We start from the raw sequence: 15,206 nt of genomic DNA on the forward strand, positions 1-15,206 counted from the left end.
GTAATATAAAAACCGTGTGTGAATGATCCGGTAACTTCAGCCACCTGTCACACGATTGTATTGGTGAAACTTGTCACTGTCACAGGTAAGTTTGTATTTTATTGATATGATATAATTTCCATTATTTGTAACAATATGTTGCCATTTTTCAGGTAACCTGTCAATTCCTGATTTGCGATGACTTGGTATTGTGTTGGTAAAACTTGTCACTGCCATTTCAGGTAAGTTTTTATTTTATTTATATTAATAATAAAATTTAAAATTTATATTTTATAATTATATAGATAAATATATTGTGATAAATATACATATACATATAGATAAGTATATTGTTACAAATATATTGTTATGTATTACTGTATATATCAGTGTTATACGTATATGCGTGATTGTATTGTATTATACTATGTACCTAATGTGTTTGTAATAAATGGAATTTTGATCAATTTAAATGTTAAATTAAAATTAAATTTAAATGTCCTATAAACCTCATATAAATGTCCTGCGTCCTGAATATATCCAGCCGTACATCCAAATAACATCCGTATGTTTCCAGATACGTCAGACGATTGTTTAAACAGTTAAATTTTTATTATTTGATCAAATGTTTAAACCAATAATATTTGATTACTTAAACGATTGTTAAAACAAATAAATATTTATTATTTAAACAATTTTCGTCATGTACAACAAACAAATATAAACAATTATCATGTTATTTGACGAGAAAATATTGTTTTAAATATTACTGACAAATAAATCGAATTACTTTATTAATATCATATTTTTCCTTTCTTTTACCAATTACACTTGTACTTACTTATTGTTAGTTAAATGCATCTATGGTATAAAGTACAATTAAATATTGACAATACTTCACAATATTAACAATATTTTGTACGTAACCGTGGTAAATAAGCGATATGGTACTGTTTAGGATGAAGCACATAGAAAATAAGGTAGTTTAAGATATCGATGTCGAGCGATACGGCCCTCAGCCGACCCCCCGCGTTACCCGTACCACGGATTCGCGTCCTGCGAATCCGATGTACACAACGCCCGTGTTTTGGCGATTCCCGGTACCGCGTTCGTGATGCGCGATCACGTGACTCCCGAGAACGACCGTTAATCGCTCGCATTACCAGCTCATTAGACTTGTTCTAACAGCCATCCGATTAACACGTTTTATATCGCGCCCAGTTCTTGGAACTCTATAGACTGCCATTCGGGATACCTGTCTGTCTTAACTCGATTGTGCACCAGTTATAGTATACGCGATTGCAACGTAATAAATCACGGTTTGTTAACAACGTGCGACGTCTCTCTATATCATTTTCCTTCGTCTACCTCTTCCCGCTCACGCTTACCACATCCTTCCCCAATCCGGACTCCCTTCTGTGTTTGTACCCGATCCTTTCGTCTTCCATACAGTCCACTCCTAAACCTAAATTAGTCCCGGGTTCCCGAACAGGTACGGTAGTAACAATTACAATGTTTTTATTATTACAAATTAACATTTTTTATTTTTGAATGCTGCCACTTTCCATACTTTTACCACGTTTTATTTATAATACACAAATTGTTACATTTTCGAAGATTCAATTTCGTTACATTTTCAATAAATTTGTTAACCTTCAAAAATAAGAAATTTCAGGAGCCTACAAGCCGTATAAGCTCCCCTTGTTCTATGAGCTCCACAGTTTTTAAACCGTTCATTTGTACATTCAGTATTACGATTTGGCAACGTCGGAACAAGATCTCAGTTATTTGAAATCAAATAAAGATGACGAATAAAGATACATGTGATTTCATCTCTGCGAAATACTCGTCACGAATGAAAAAATTGAATAAATCATCTTGCTACGTCGAGTTTCAAATAAATCTGAAGGTTAAGATGAAATCGTCCCATTGAAATCTTACAGATAAATTTCCAATAGCCAAAATCTGACGGATACACCGCAAGATACATGATGGCGCTGCTTCGACTCTCAAATAATTGTGAAAGATAAACTGAAAATTCTCACGCTGTATCTTACGGATAGTGCCTCTCGAATAACTTCTCGCCGCTAGAGGCGTTGAATACGCATACGCCGTTACTTCGAGCTAAGATAACCTACAGATGTCAAATGAAATTTTTTGGAGAGTATCTTACAGATAAACTGTGTCGAATATGTATTTCAGAAAAATAAGTACAGATAAAAGATAACTTTCGTTTATCTTTTATTTGAAAATTTTAGATAAATTTTTGCCCATCTCTGCCGAACACAATACAGAATACAGAATGATAGAATCGAAATCCGGAACCGAAATCCAGAACCGAAATAATATCGGTTCTCCAGAACCGTAACCGTAACCGATATTCTCGTAACAGTTATAACATCATTTCGGTTCTTCATAACTGTTTTGATCAGAACCGATATATAACAGTTTGAAACAGTTATTTCCAGAACCGTTTCAGTCCCTGGTTTTAATGGACGTAATTGATGGCGAAGCCTGCCGGAAAGGCCGCTAGGTGGCCACCGCGACTTGGTCGCTGCTCGTAAGTGAAATAGAACGCGCATAAGGATAAGTATACGTTGCGAATTAGTTTAAGGTGTCAGATCTCAGAGTCAAACGATTATAGAGTAGTGGGTATTCCACGAATACGGTCGAAGCGTCTTTGAGATTCCGGCTATTTCCGACTGCCTAACCGCCGTCAGCTGTCTTCGGACAATTTTACCCCGCGTTTTTACCACGTTTTTCATATTAAATTATTTTTTTACTATATTATTTTTTTAAATTTAAATTATTTTTACCACGTTTTTATTATTTTTTTTACACTGTATGTGTACACTACTGATCTTCGCGTTAAACGCCCCTAAATAGATTTCCTCTCCGCCGCGCCCGTGTATACACTCATACTCGTGGCAAACGCCCCTATATCGCTGCGTCCCCGTTTTGGACTTTCTACCTGCTCTCTGTTTCATTTACTTGATATACAATGGCGAAGGAGACAGCCACCCAACGCAAGCGACGCTTAGAGAAGGAGAAGCAAAAACGACAAGAGAAGCTTTTTCAACAGGAATCGGAAGAAAGTAAGTCTGCAAGATTAGCCAAACGACGTAAGCGAAATGAAGAAGTTCTTGAAAAACAGCGCAATATCGAACGTGCAAATGCCAAGGAACGAATGGCTAAATCTAGAGCGATGGAGACAGACGATGAGCGTGTCTCTCGCATTGAAAGTGACAAGGCACGACATGCTAAATCGAGAGCGATGGAGACAGACGATGAGCGTATCTCTCGCCTCGAAACTCAAAGAGTACGAGAAGTTCAATCTAGAGCGATGGAGACAGACGATGAGCGTGTCTCTCGCATTGAAAGTGACAAGGCACGACATGCTAAATCGAGAGCGATGGAGACAGACGATGAGCGTATCTCTCGCCTCGAAACTCAAAGAGTACGAGAGCTCAATCTAGAGCGATGGAGACAGACGATGAGCGTGTCTCTCGCATTGAAAGTGACAAGGCACGACATGCTAAATCGAGAGCGATGGAGACAGACGATGAGCGTATCTCTCGCCTCGAAACTCAAAGAGTACGAGAAGCTCAATCTAGAGCGATGGAAACAGACGATGAGCGTATCTCTCGCCTCGAAAGTCAAAGAGTACGAGAAGCTCAATTGAGAGCTAGAGAGTTAAGTCAGGAACGTGAAGAAAGATTACGACGTCAACGTGAAGCCTATGCTCAACGGGTAGCTGATGTTGCAGATTTTCACTCAACAATAAACAGTTTTTGCGACAAGTGCTGTGAAATATGTCAGAAAAAATGCTACCCTAATCAGGTAATGAAACATCGTTTGATTTCGCCAAAGCCATACTTGCCACCGACACTTGCCGCTAAATATGAATTGCTTGTTTGTTATCGATGCAATACGCACTTGAAGAGCCAAAAAAGTCATGCTCCATCCAAGGCGTATTGGAATAACTTGCTTCCGGGTGATATTCCCGGTGAAATTGCCGTACTAACTGAACCAGAACGACGTTTGCTTCAGCGCATTATTCCGTATGTGAAAGTGATCAAATTTCCAGGACGATTTGGTCAATACGGTTTCAAGGGACATGCAACATTATTTGCTCTTGATATCTTTGAGGTTAGCGAAAAGTTGCCTGAAATGCTTCCTCGATCAAGCACAGATGTCGGAATTGTTGTAGTGACTGAAACTCTGGAGAACTTGAATATATCCAGAGATTACAACATTTCACCGGATCGTGTCTACAAGGCACTTGATTGGCTTATTGAAAATAACCCACTCTACAAGGATGTTAGAGTAAATCGATTGGCGCGATTAAATACTGAGGATGTAATCCGCGTTATTCCATCTCAGCCAGAACGACCATACGAACCTAATGACCAAGCTATTGATGCTCCAATTCGCAATGTCTACATGCGAATTAATGATTTATCGCGAATCGTACGTGCTTCCTGGAATCAAGGAAATGAAGAAATCTTTCAATCCGGACATGCTGGACACCAGTGTTTCGCCATGGTTGTGGCAAATTTAATTCGTGCTAGCATTCTACCACCAAGCCAATGGGATACAAATGTTTTAAATCAAAACATGATTGAAGGCGATGGATTTTACGATTGGTTTGATAGGGAAACTAGAAATCAACCAGGTGCTTTTCCAATTGATAATCGTGGCTATTTAGAGATCAGAAATCTTGATGTTGTAAGATACGACATCCTCATGTTTGAAAATGCCTTCGTTATTGAATATAATGATATACTTGGCGCCTTCAATGGCAGTTTATGCGACAAGGAAAACGATGGAATTAATTTCCTAAATCTTAGTGCTGCGATAAACTTATTGTTCGTCGAACATAATGTTGGAATTTTAATTGCTGCTGGCAGTGCATATGGTCTTATGCATTATGATAATAAGTTTTATTTCACCGATTCCCATTCATGCGGACCAAAGGGAAAAAGTGGAGTACAAAATGGAAAAGCCTGTGTTATTGAATGCGATACTATTGAGGAATTCCTTCGTATTATCCGCCGAACTGTGCATTCGAATGCTGGTACACAATTTTCAATTAATGCCATCAATGTTGTCGTCAAAGAAGGAGTTGTACCAACGCAGCAAAATTTAGAGGCACATCCATCGATGGAGGTAGATGAAGAAGTTCCTGCTGAAAATGAACCAGAACCTGAGCCAGTAAATGCATCGCAATTGGTTCCTGTGCAAACATCTGTAATGGCACCAATTGATCACGAGCAGCCAGATGTTAATGATGAATTTGAGGAAAGTAGAAACATCAACGAAATTGTTCGCAAAACTAAGGACAATATTGTGAATGTAAATCGAGAGGTGAAAGCAGAGGAATTTTCATGGTTTTACCTATTTCCATATGGCAACAATGGCTTGAACGAACAGCGTCCGGTAAAAATTACGCCATTGGATTATTTTCAGCAGCGAATTTTGGGCTCGGATACTCGTTTTCAAAGAACAGACTATTTGTTTTATGCACTATCGATGTTTGAATATCTTCGAGTGCAGTCGACGATTAATGCATGTGGCAGATCTATACGAGGAGAAGTAGGTGTTGTCGAGGACCTTCATTTGTATTTAAAGAATCTCAGAGGATCGGCATCATATTGGCGAACAGCTCACAACGAGTTGATTGCATTTATTCGTTGTCTTGGTCCACCAACTTGGTTTATTACATTGAGCTGTAATGATTTGAATTGGCTTGATATGCGCAAAGCTTTATTGGTTGCAGATGGCAGATCCGATGAGAATCCTAGCAAATTAAAGGATCTAGGGCACTTCGTCGAAAGACATTTCGTCGAAAGACATTTCGTCGAAGACATTTCGTCGAATGGACATTTGGTCGAATGGACATTTCGTCGAAAGAACAGTTGGTCGAATGGACATTTGGTCGAATGGACATTTCGTCGAAAGGACAGTTCGTCGAATGGACATTTCGTCGAAGTGACATTTCGTCGAAGAGACATTTCGTCGATGGGACATTTCGTCGAAGAGACATTTCGTCGAAAATACATTTCGTCCAATTTCTTGACCCAAGTTTTTGTTTTAATTTTTTGTTTTGTTTTTGGTTTTGGTTTTGGTTTTGGTTGCCCAAACCCCCCTATATTGGAAAAGGAAAAAGTTGTTCAAAATGTCCATATCTATATCATATATAAATTTTATCAAAATCGGAGAGGGTGGTGCTTTTGTAAATAATTACCGAAACCTTCATTTTAAAAACACTGGGTGCGTGTTAAGCACTGGGTGGGTGTGTGTGGTGTCAGGCTGGCCCTTTCCACCCCCCCCTGTTTTCTCGCTGACACCACACACACCCACCCAGTGCTTAACACGCACCCACTGTTTCTAAATTATACTCTAGATTCTTACGTATTTAACCTAAACCAAAACCAAAACCAAAACCAAAACCAAAACCAAAACCAAAACCAAAACCAAAACCAAAACCAAAACCAAAACCAAAACCAAAACCAAACCAAAACCAAAACCAAAACCAAAACCAAAACCAAAACCAAAATCAAAACCAAAACCAAACCAAAACCAAAACCAAAACCAAAACCAAAACCTAAACCAAAATCAAAACCAAAATCAAAACCAAAACCAAAACCAGAACCAAAACCAAAACCAAAACCAAAACCAAAACCAAAACCAAAACCAAAACCAAAACCAAAACCAAAACCAAAACCAAAACCAAAACCAAAACCAAAATCAAAACCAAAACCAAAACCAAAACCAAACCAAAACCAAAACCAAAACCAAAACCAAAATCAAAACCAAAATCAAAACCAAAATCAAAACCAAAACCAAAACCAAAACCAAAACCAAAACCAAAACCAAAACCAAAACCAAAACCAAAACCAAAACCAAAACCAAAACCAAAACCAAAACCAAAACCAAAACCAAAACCAAAACCAAAACCAAAACCAAAACCACAACCAAAACCAAAACCAAAACCAAAACCAAAACCAAAACCAAAATCAAAACCAAAATCAAAACCAAAACCTAAACCAAAACCAAAACCAAAACCAAAACCAAAACCAAAACCAAAACCAAAACCAAAACCAAAACCAAAACCAAAACCAAAACCAAAACTAAAACTAAAACCAAAACCTAAACCTAAACCTAAACCCTAACCAAAATCGAAACCGAAACCGTAAATGTTTAACAGACGCGAGTGCAGCCCTCCCCACCCAACCACAGACACGCATATAGCTGTATTTCTTTGGCTCCCTGTAGACTATGTGGTCAGTTGCGTATCGAATCAGAGCTCATTCTTTCTTTATGCTTCAGAGAGATAGCATCTCACACCAGAAGTACTACGACCCTTCCGTATAATCCATAGCAGCATTCTATACAGACAGTAATTGTATTCGCACATATAATTATTTTTCCTTGCAAAGTGAAGGCCATTGCTGATGAACAAGAAGGTTTCGGTTTAGTTTTCAGAGTTTTTTATAGATTTATACAGTTTTTACTCTCCTTTATTAGCTTAGTTAATTCTTATAATACTATTATATTAAATTATATTATTATAGTTATGTCCTTGGAATTTGTTTTGAGCAAGCGCGGCAAAAGTATGCTGAAATACAATGGGTATATGCACACACAGGACCGAGTAACGGACTCTGGGCGCACATACTGGCGATGTGCCGATCGCAGTGTACCATGTAGAGGCAGGGTCGTCACTGAAGATGACTCTGTTCTAAAATATACAGACCACAGCCATGAGGCTGAACCTGCTAGCATTAATAAAATCACTACTATTAATAGAATGAAAGAACAAACTAGGAATACTGATGCCAGTATTAGTTCTATTGTTTCTAACGAGCTCGAGTCCACCTCAGATACAGTAAAGTTACTGTTGCCACAGAAGAATTCGCTCAAGAGGACACTCAGAAGGGTCAGTGCTCTCAAAGTGTCGAGTGATCCTTTAGTCCCGACACTGATGTCTGATTTTATCGTACCGGAAAAAATGCAGTTCCTCGATAATGAAGAACACTTCCTCATGTGGGACTCTGGGACTAATGACGAAAGCCGAATCATGGTATTTACAACCAAATACCATCTCAGAGTCCTGGCAAAGGCAAAGCACTGGTTCTGCGACGGAACCTTTGAATTTTGCCCAAATTTGTTCAAACAAATTTACACAGTCCATGGACTTTACAAGAATAAAATCGTGCCACTTGTGTATAGCTTACTGCCGGCGAAAACAACTGCAGTATATAGAAAGCTACTGCAAGCATTGAAACAACTGCAATGCGATATTAACCCAACGTCGGTTATGTCCGATTTTGAACTCGCATTCGCAAATGCTGTCAGGGAGGAATTCGCGGAAGCGAATGTCCGCTATTGTTTCTTCCACTTACGCCAGTCGTTATACAGAAACATTGGACAATGCGGTCTGAAAACGCTGTACGACACCAACGAGGTGTTTAACACAAAAATTAAGATGTTGGCCGCTCTGGCATATGTTCCTGCAGATGACGTAGTAAAAGTGTACGAAGAACTCATACAAAATGAGTTCGACGCGGAAGATAATTTAGACGTCGAAAAATTATTATTATACTTCCAAAATAATTACATTGGAGTCAACATAGGAAGCAAGAGAAGACCTCCTCGATTCGCAATTGCAGACTGGAACCAGCACTCCATCACTAAACTGGGCCTTCCACAAACAAACAACAGTGTAGAAGGGTGGCATCGGGGCTTCCAACATAATTTCACCCATAGAAACTGGAATATTTGGGATGTGATTCGAGCATTCAGGAGAGATGCAGCCAGTGCCCATTCGACTATAATCCAGTTAAGGGCAGGCACCGATGTAGAACCGACAAAAAAGAAGCAAAAAACAAACGCATTAAAAATCAAACGAATCGTTGAACAGTATAGCATAAATCTTTATGAGGCAGACAATATGCAATATCTTAAAGATATATCAACAATGCTATCGAATTAGTTGATATCACACTCAATATATCATTAATACATTATATATCCATACCCACCATTAACCCTTTGCGGTCCTATGTCGAGTGTCACTCGACACAGAAATTTTTTTTTTTTTTTCTTTATTTTTCATTTTCGTCTTATATTATCATTATACATGTTTTTCAAAGAAAACGGTACCAAGTGAATAAGCGACTGGGGCGAAATCTGTGCAGACCGGCTGGTACCAAATTGCGAATTCCGCGCGGACCGCAAAGGGTTAACCTTACATAAAATTAAAAAAAAATACAAAAAAAATAACAAAAGCAAAAAGGAAAAAAAAACGGAGTCGCCAGCCGACACGTCCTTGTCGTGACTCCGGATTCGACAGAGATCGGCTAAAACATTATGACAAAAGAAAAACCATAAAACACGTGAAAGGAAATTAATCGACAGCCCAATGCAAGACAAAACCTAAGAGATAAAGCGGCTACGAATAAAGCGCTATCCCACATCCTACGATACCACTTCTTCAAGATACACATCATTCTCAGGATGCAAAACAGACCAAAACCAAAACCAAAACCAGAACCAAAACCAAAACCAAAACCAAAACCAAAACCAACAACAAAACAAAAAATTAAAACAAAAACTTGGGTCAAGAAATTGGACGAAATGTATTTTCGACGAAATGTCCCTTCGACGAAATGTCACATCGACGAAATGTCCATTCGACGAACTGTCCTTTCGACGAAATGTCCATTCGATCAAATGTCCATTCGACGAAATGTCACATCGACGAAATGTCCATTCGACGAACTGTCCTTTCGACGAAATGTCCATTCGACCAAATGTCCATTCGACCAACTGTCCTTTCGACTAAATGTCCATTCGACGAAATGTCCATTCGACGAAATGTCCATTCGACGAAATGTCCAAATTCGATTTTCGACGAAATGTCCTTCGACGAAATGTCCGGGTCCCCAAATTAAATATTGATGAAGTGCAGCGTTTGATTGAATCGTATCCTGTTGTGTTGAGCCGACATTTTTCTCGCCGTTTTGATGCTTTCATGAAACAGATTAAACGAAATGACAATCTTCTTTGTGGAAAAGTCATCGATTTCTGGACACGAATTGAGTTTCAGAACCGTGGAAGTCCACATGTTCACCTTGTAGTATGGATTGAAAACGCTCCATCTTTTGAAACTTCAGAAGGACTTACGTACATCGATCAAGTGATAACATGCCGATTGCCAAGCGAAGAAGAAGATGCAGATTTAAGATCACTTGTTAAACGCAACCAAATTCATCGTCATACTCATACATGCCATAAAAACAACTCTGATACATGTCGATTTGCGTTTCCTCGCAAACCATGTCAACAAACTCGTATTGTGCCGCCGAGTTCAGACGAGTTCATTCGAAATGGAGGACGATTCTGCACTTTAAAACGAACAACGAATGAAAAATGGGTTAATAATTATAATCAGCGAATTCTCGAGTTCTGGAATGGCAATATGGACATACAACCGTGCGGATCAAATGAATCTATTGCTCACTATATCGCCAAGTATATTTCAAAGACGAAACCAACAGATGTAAACGAAGGGGTAGCTCAAGCCATTCGTCAAATTCGTCGCGATGAAACCAACATCGCAAAAAAGCTCTTCAAATCATGCATGCGGATTTTGAAGGAGCGACAAGTTTCCGCATCAGAATGTGTTTATCGAATCTGCCACCTGCCACTTCGTTCAGGTTCAAGAAAGTCTGTGTTCTTGAATACAAGAAAGCCTAATCAACGATATCAAGTGCTGAGGTTTGAGGATAATCAAGCAGTTGGACTTTGCTCAAACTTATTTGAGCGATATGCAAATCGTCCAAGACAAGAAGAGCAGGGTTATGATTTTCAAAATATGTGTCTAATTGAATTTGCGATGAATTTTGAGCCATTTTATGCAAAGAAAGCGGGAGATAGTGAGGAAAGCATTGATGCCGAAGAGGAAGATCAACCAACAAGACGAAGACTCATCAAGCTGGCAAACAACACTAAAATGGTAATTAGAAATGTTCCAGCTGTTGTACGAGTGCCATTCTTTCAAATGTCGACGGATCCGGAAAATTATTTCTACAGCTTGCTCGTACAATATGTACCATTTTACTCAGAAGATGAATTAATTGATGAATATAACAATGCACGCGAGGCTTTTCTTGGTCGAGAAGCGCAATTGAGACAAACAAATGCATACCTTGAAATACATCGTGCAAGAGACAGACAACTTGAAACTGCATTCAATCAGGCATATGCTTTCAATCTTCTTGAAAATCCAGAAGATATAGTTGAAGCAGAATTTGAAGATGAAGTAACTGAACAGATGATGATGAATGAGCAGTTCCAGAATGTATGCGCTGCAATGAATTTACGACAGCGAGAATTATTCAATACCATTACTCGAAGTATCCAGGGCCAAATGAATGGAAGTCCGAGTCGCATCAGAATGTTTGTCACCGGAGGTGCTGGAGTTGGCAAAACATTCACATTCAATGCACTAAAAGAACAGGTTAATCGCTGCTATGGTAAGAAAGCAGTTAAAGTTGGCGCATTGACCGGTGTAGCGGCACGACTTGTTGGTGGAACAACGCTGCACACCTTATTTAAATTACCAGTTGAGAAAGATGGAAAATTGGTAGGAATTTTGGCACCACTCACTGGTAATTATTTAAAGGTATTGCGACATCAGTGGAAGGATATGGAATTTCTGTTCATCGATGAGATTTCTATGGTTCCGTACGAAATGTTGTGTATGATCGACTCAAGATTGCGACAATTAAAAAAAAAAGAAAATGAACCATTTGGCGACATTAATATTATGTTATTTGGAGATTTATTTCAGTTGCCACCGATTCGAGGAGCTCAGGTATTCCACCAGCCTGCAAGATTTGTTCCCGCAACTCATTTGTGGAGACTCCTCAGCCTTGTGGAGTTGACGGATAACATGCGACAACAAGGCGACACAGCATTTGTCGATCTTCTTAATGCTTTACGTGTTGGTGAATTGAAGGCACCACATTTTGATCTATTGATGTCTAAAGTGTTGACAGAGGCATCCGGCGAATTTCAATTGGATAGAGCCATTCGGATATATCCGACTCGTAAACTAGTCGATGCACACAATACAGCCGTTCTTGAACAACATCGAGTCCAAGGAGTGAAAATTTTCACAATTCGGGCTCAGGACGTGCTTGTGAATGCAACAAGAAATGCGGAAAATGTTAACATGGACAACATCGTGTCAGGCGATATCGACAAGACTGGCGGATTACCAAAGAAGTTGGAAATTTTCAACGGAGCCAGAGTGATGCTTCGCTCTAATATAAACATCGAGAAAGGATTTGTGAATGGTGCAATGGGTACTATCACTGAAATTGTTTGGCCCTTATTCCGCCGTGATCAAATGTACGATACCGACATTCCATCTGTTCGGATCGACTTTGGCAGAGATGGAAATCATTTGATCACGCCGAAATCAATACAGTTTCCGGCACTTCGCAACTATGGCACAATTGAGCGAACACAGCTCCCACTGATATTGTGCTGGGCCTGCACAGTTCATAAGATGCAAGGATGTACAGTGGACCATGCTGTAGTTTACCTGGGATCTGCGCTATTTGCAAAAGGACAGGCATATGTCGCATTAAGTCGTGTCAGATCATTGGATGGGTTAAGAATAGAAAAGCTCGATTGCTCAAAACTCACTGGCAAGACACCGTGCAATGAAGATGCAATGAAGGAGATGGAAAGAATGCGACAACTAGGACCTCCACCACCATTGAGCTCCCCTTTGCTGTAAATTAAAAAAAGTTGCAACTGTCCGACGTCGAGTTGCACATGCTAGTGCAAAGCCACTGACTCGATCAGCTGGTGATAAAAAAATTTCACATATACAAAACTAAAAAGCAGGAAATAATTATTTAAATAAAAATAAATTTTTAAAAAAATACCACGTTTTTAAAACGGACTAAAAAGTATAAAATAAATTTTTTCAAAACCACGTTTGAAAAACGGACTAAAAAGTATAAAATAATTTTTTCACGCCCCATACAGATTCCTAACCCCGTACAGATAGTCCTGAAAATTTGTGATTGTGAATTTTTAGTAGCTATGAAAATACTTGTAAGATTTAAAACGAAAAACGTGGGGCGCAAGATAATACTACATACATAGTAAGGAGTGTAGAGAGTAGCTATCGCTGAGAAAACTCGCACAATGTATATCGCACAATAGTTCATATCATTTGCAGTGCATTAGAATTGTTAGTGATTTAGGTGTTCATGCATCAATTATCTATTTCATGCGTCCCACGTTTTTCGTTTTAAATCTTACAAGTATTTTCATAGCTACTAAAAATTCACAATCACAAATTTTCAGGACTATCTGTACGGGGTTAGGAATCTGTATGGGGCGTGAAAAAATTATTTTATACTTTTTAGTCCGTTTTTTAAACGTGGTTTTGAAAAAATTTATTTTATACTTTTTAGTCCGTTTTAAAAACGTGGTATTTTTTTAAAAATAAATAATTTAAAAAAAAAAAAAAATTTATTTTTATTTAAATAATTATTTCCTATATTAACAATCAACTATTATTATTATTCAGACTTTTGCTCATCGTCGTGTGCATTTCAGAGTTCTCTTTCCATTTTTAGTACACGGAAGAGTAGATAGAATTTAAATTTTCTTTTTTTTTTCATTTCGACGCTAAGAATCATACGCTTGATCGAACGAGAGAGAGAGAGAGAGAAAGACATGCAATCTAGAATCGTTTGAATTTCACTTGAGAAACGCAACTATATAACGAGACATAACTCTCTAATAAAAACACGCGATAATTATTTATTATTTATTTATTTATTTATTTATTGTTAATGCCGCGCGAACCTGGTAGAGAAAGTATACGAATATCGCGTCACGACGACGTACGATTCACCGAGACCACCGCGGACGTACTTATCCAAGCGTGTGTCTGTATACTCGAAGAATTTCAAAGTTCCAGCGGCGTATTGCTTTCATTTTGTAGCGGCGTATTGCTTTCGATCCCAGCGGCGTATTGCTTTCGACTGTAGCGGCGTGTTGCTTTCAGTTCCGGAGGCGTATTGCTTTCGTCTGCAGCGGCGTATTGCTTTCGTCTGCAGCGGCGTATTGCTTTCGTCTGCAGCGGCGTATTGCTTCTGTCTGCAGCGGCGTATTGATTTCAGTTCCGGCGGCGTATTGCTTTCGTCTGCAGCGGCGTATCAACGCGCGCGGCAGCGCGCGCACCAAGTTCCCCTCCCGCCACCTCTAAGCTGCCGAGTAGTTATTCTCGTACGATAGTTTTGCGCTTTTTAGCCATATTGCCACCGCCGCTGCCGCTCTCCCCGGTAACCTAGGTCAACCAAAATTTTTATTTGAGCTAGATATAATATCAACTAACTCTCATGTAAAAAGCAACTTTCTACCTAGCCTGGAACCTGAGATAAAAATACCCCAAAAACGCATAATTCTTGGAATATACAGGGTGTCCCAAAATTCGTGAAAATCCCGAAAGAGGGTGGTTCCTGAGACCATTCTGAGAGACATTTTCCTTTGCACCAAAGTCAACTGCGGCTTTGTTTAGGAGTTATTAACGAAAAACACGGACCAATCAGAGCGCGCACTGGGCCGCAGCGCCGTCACGATGCGATATCACGGCGTACCGCGACACTCGCTTGCCGGCGCGGCTTGGCGCGCCGGACCAGGGCGCGCTCTGATTGGTCCGTGTTTTTCGTTAATAACTCCTAAACAAAGCCGCAGTTGACATTGGTGCAAAGGAAAATGTCTCTTAGAATGGTCTCAGGAACCACCCCCTTTCGGGATTTTCACGAATTTTGGGACACCCTGTATATAGGAGGATGATGATGATGATGATGATGATCATGTTAATTCTAACCCACTTCCAGACAAGCTAGAAACTTGAAATTTTGGAATCAGGTTTCTTTTATATCCAAACCAACAGAAAAAATCGAAAATCCCGAAAAAAAATTTTTTTTTCGAAAAACCCGAAAAAATTTTTTTTTTTCTTAAAATCAAAATACCACCTACGTCATGTGGTTGGGCATACCGTATATGCTTTGGGTTAAAGCCTTTCGAAAATTTCGTTATTTTTGCGGTAGAACGCACCGTTCCCGAGATACAGCCATTTTTTAATTTTCAATTTTTTTTTTTCGAAAAATCAGAGGACCACATAC

This window comes from Lasioglossum baleicum, unplaced genomic scaffold, assembly GCF_051020765.1.
Source record: "Lasioglossum baleicum unplaced genomic scaffold, iyLasBale1 scaffold0028, whole genome shotgun sequence".
NCBI lineage: Eukaryota > Metazoa > Arthropoda > Insecta > Hymenoptera > Halictidae > Lasioglossum > Lasioglossum baleicum.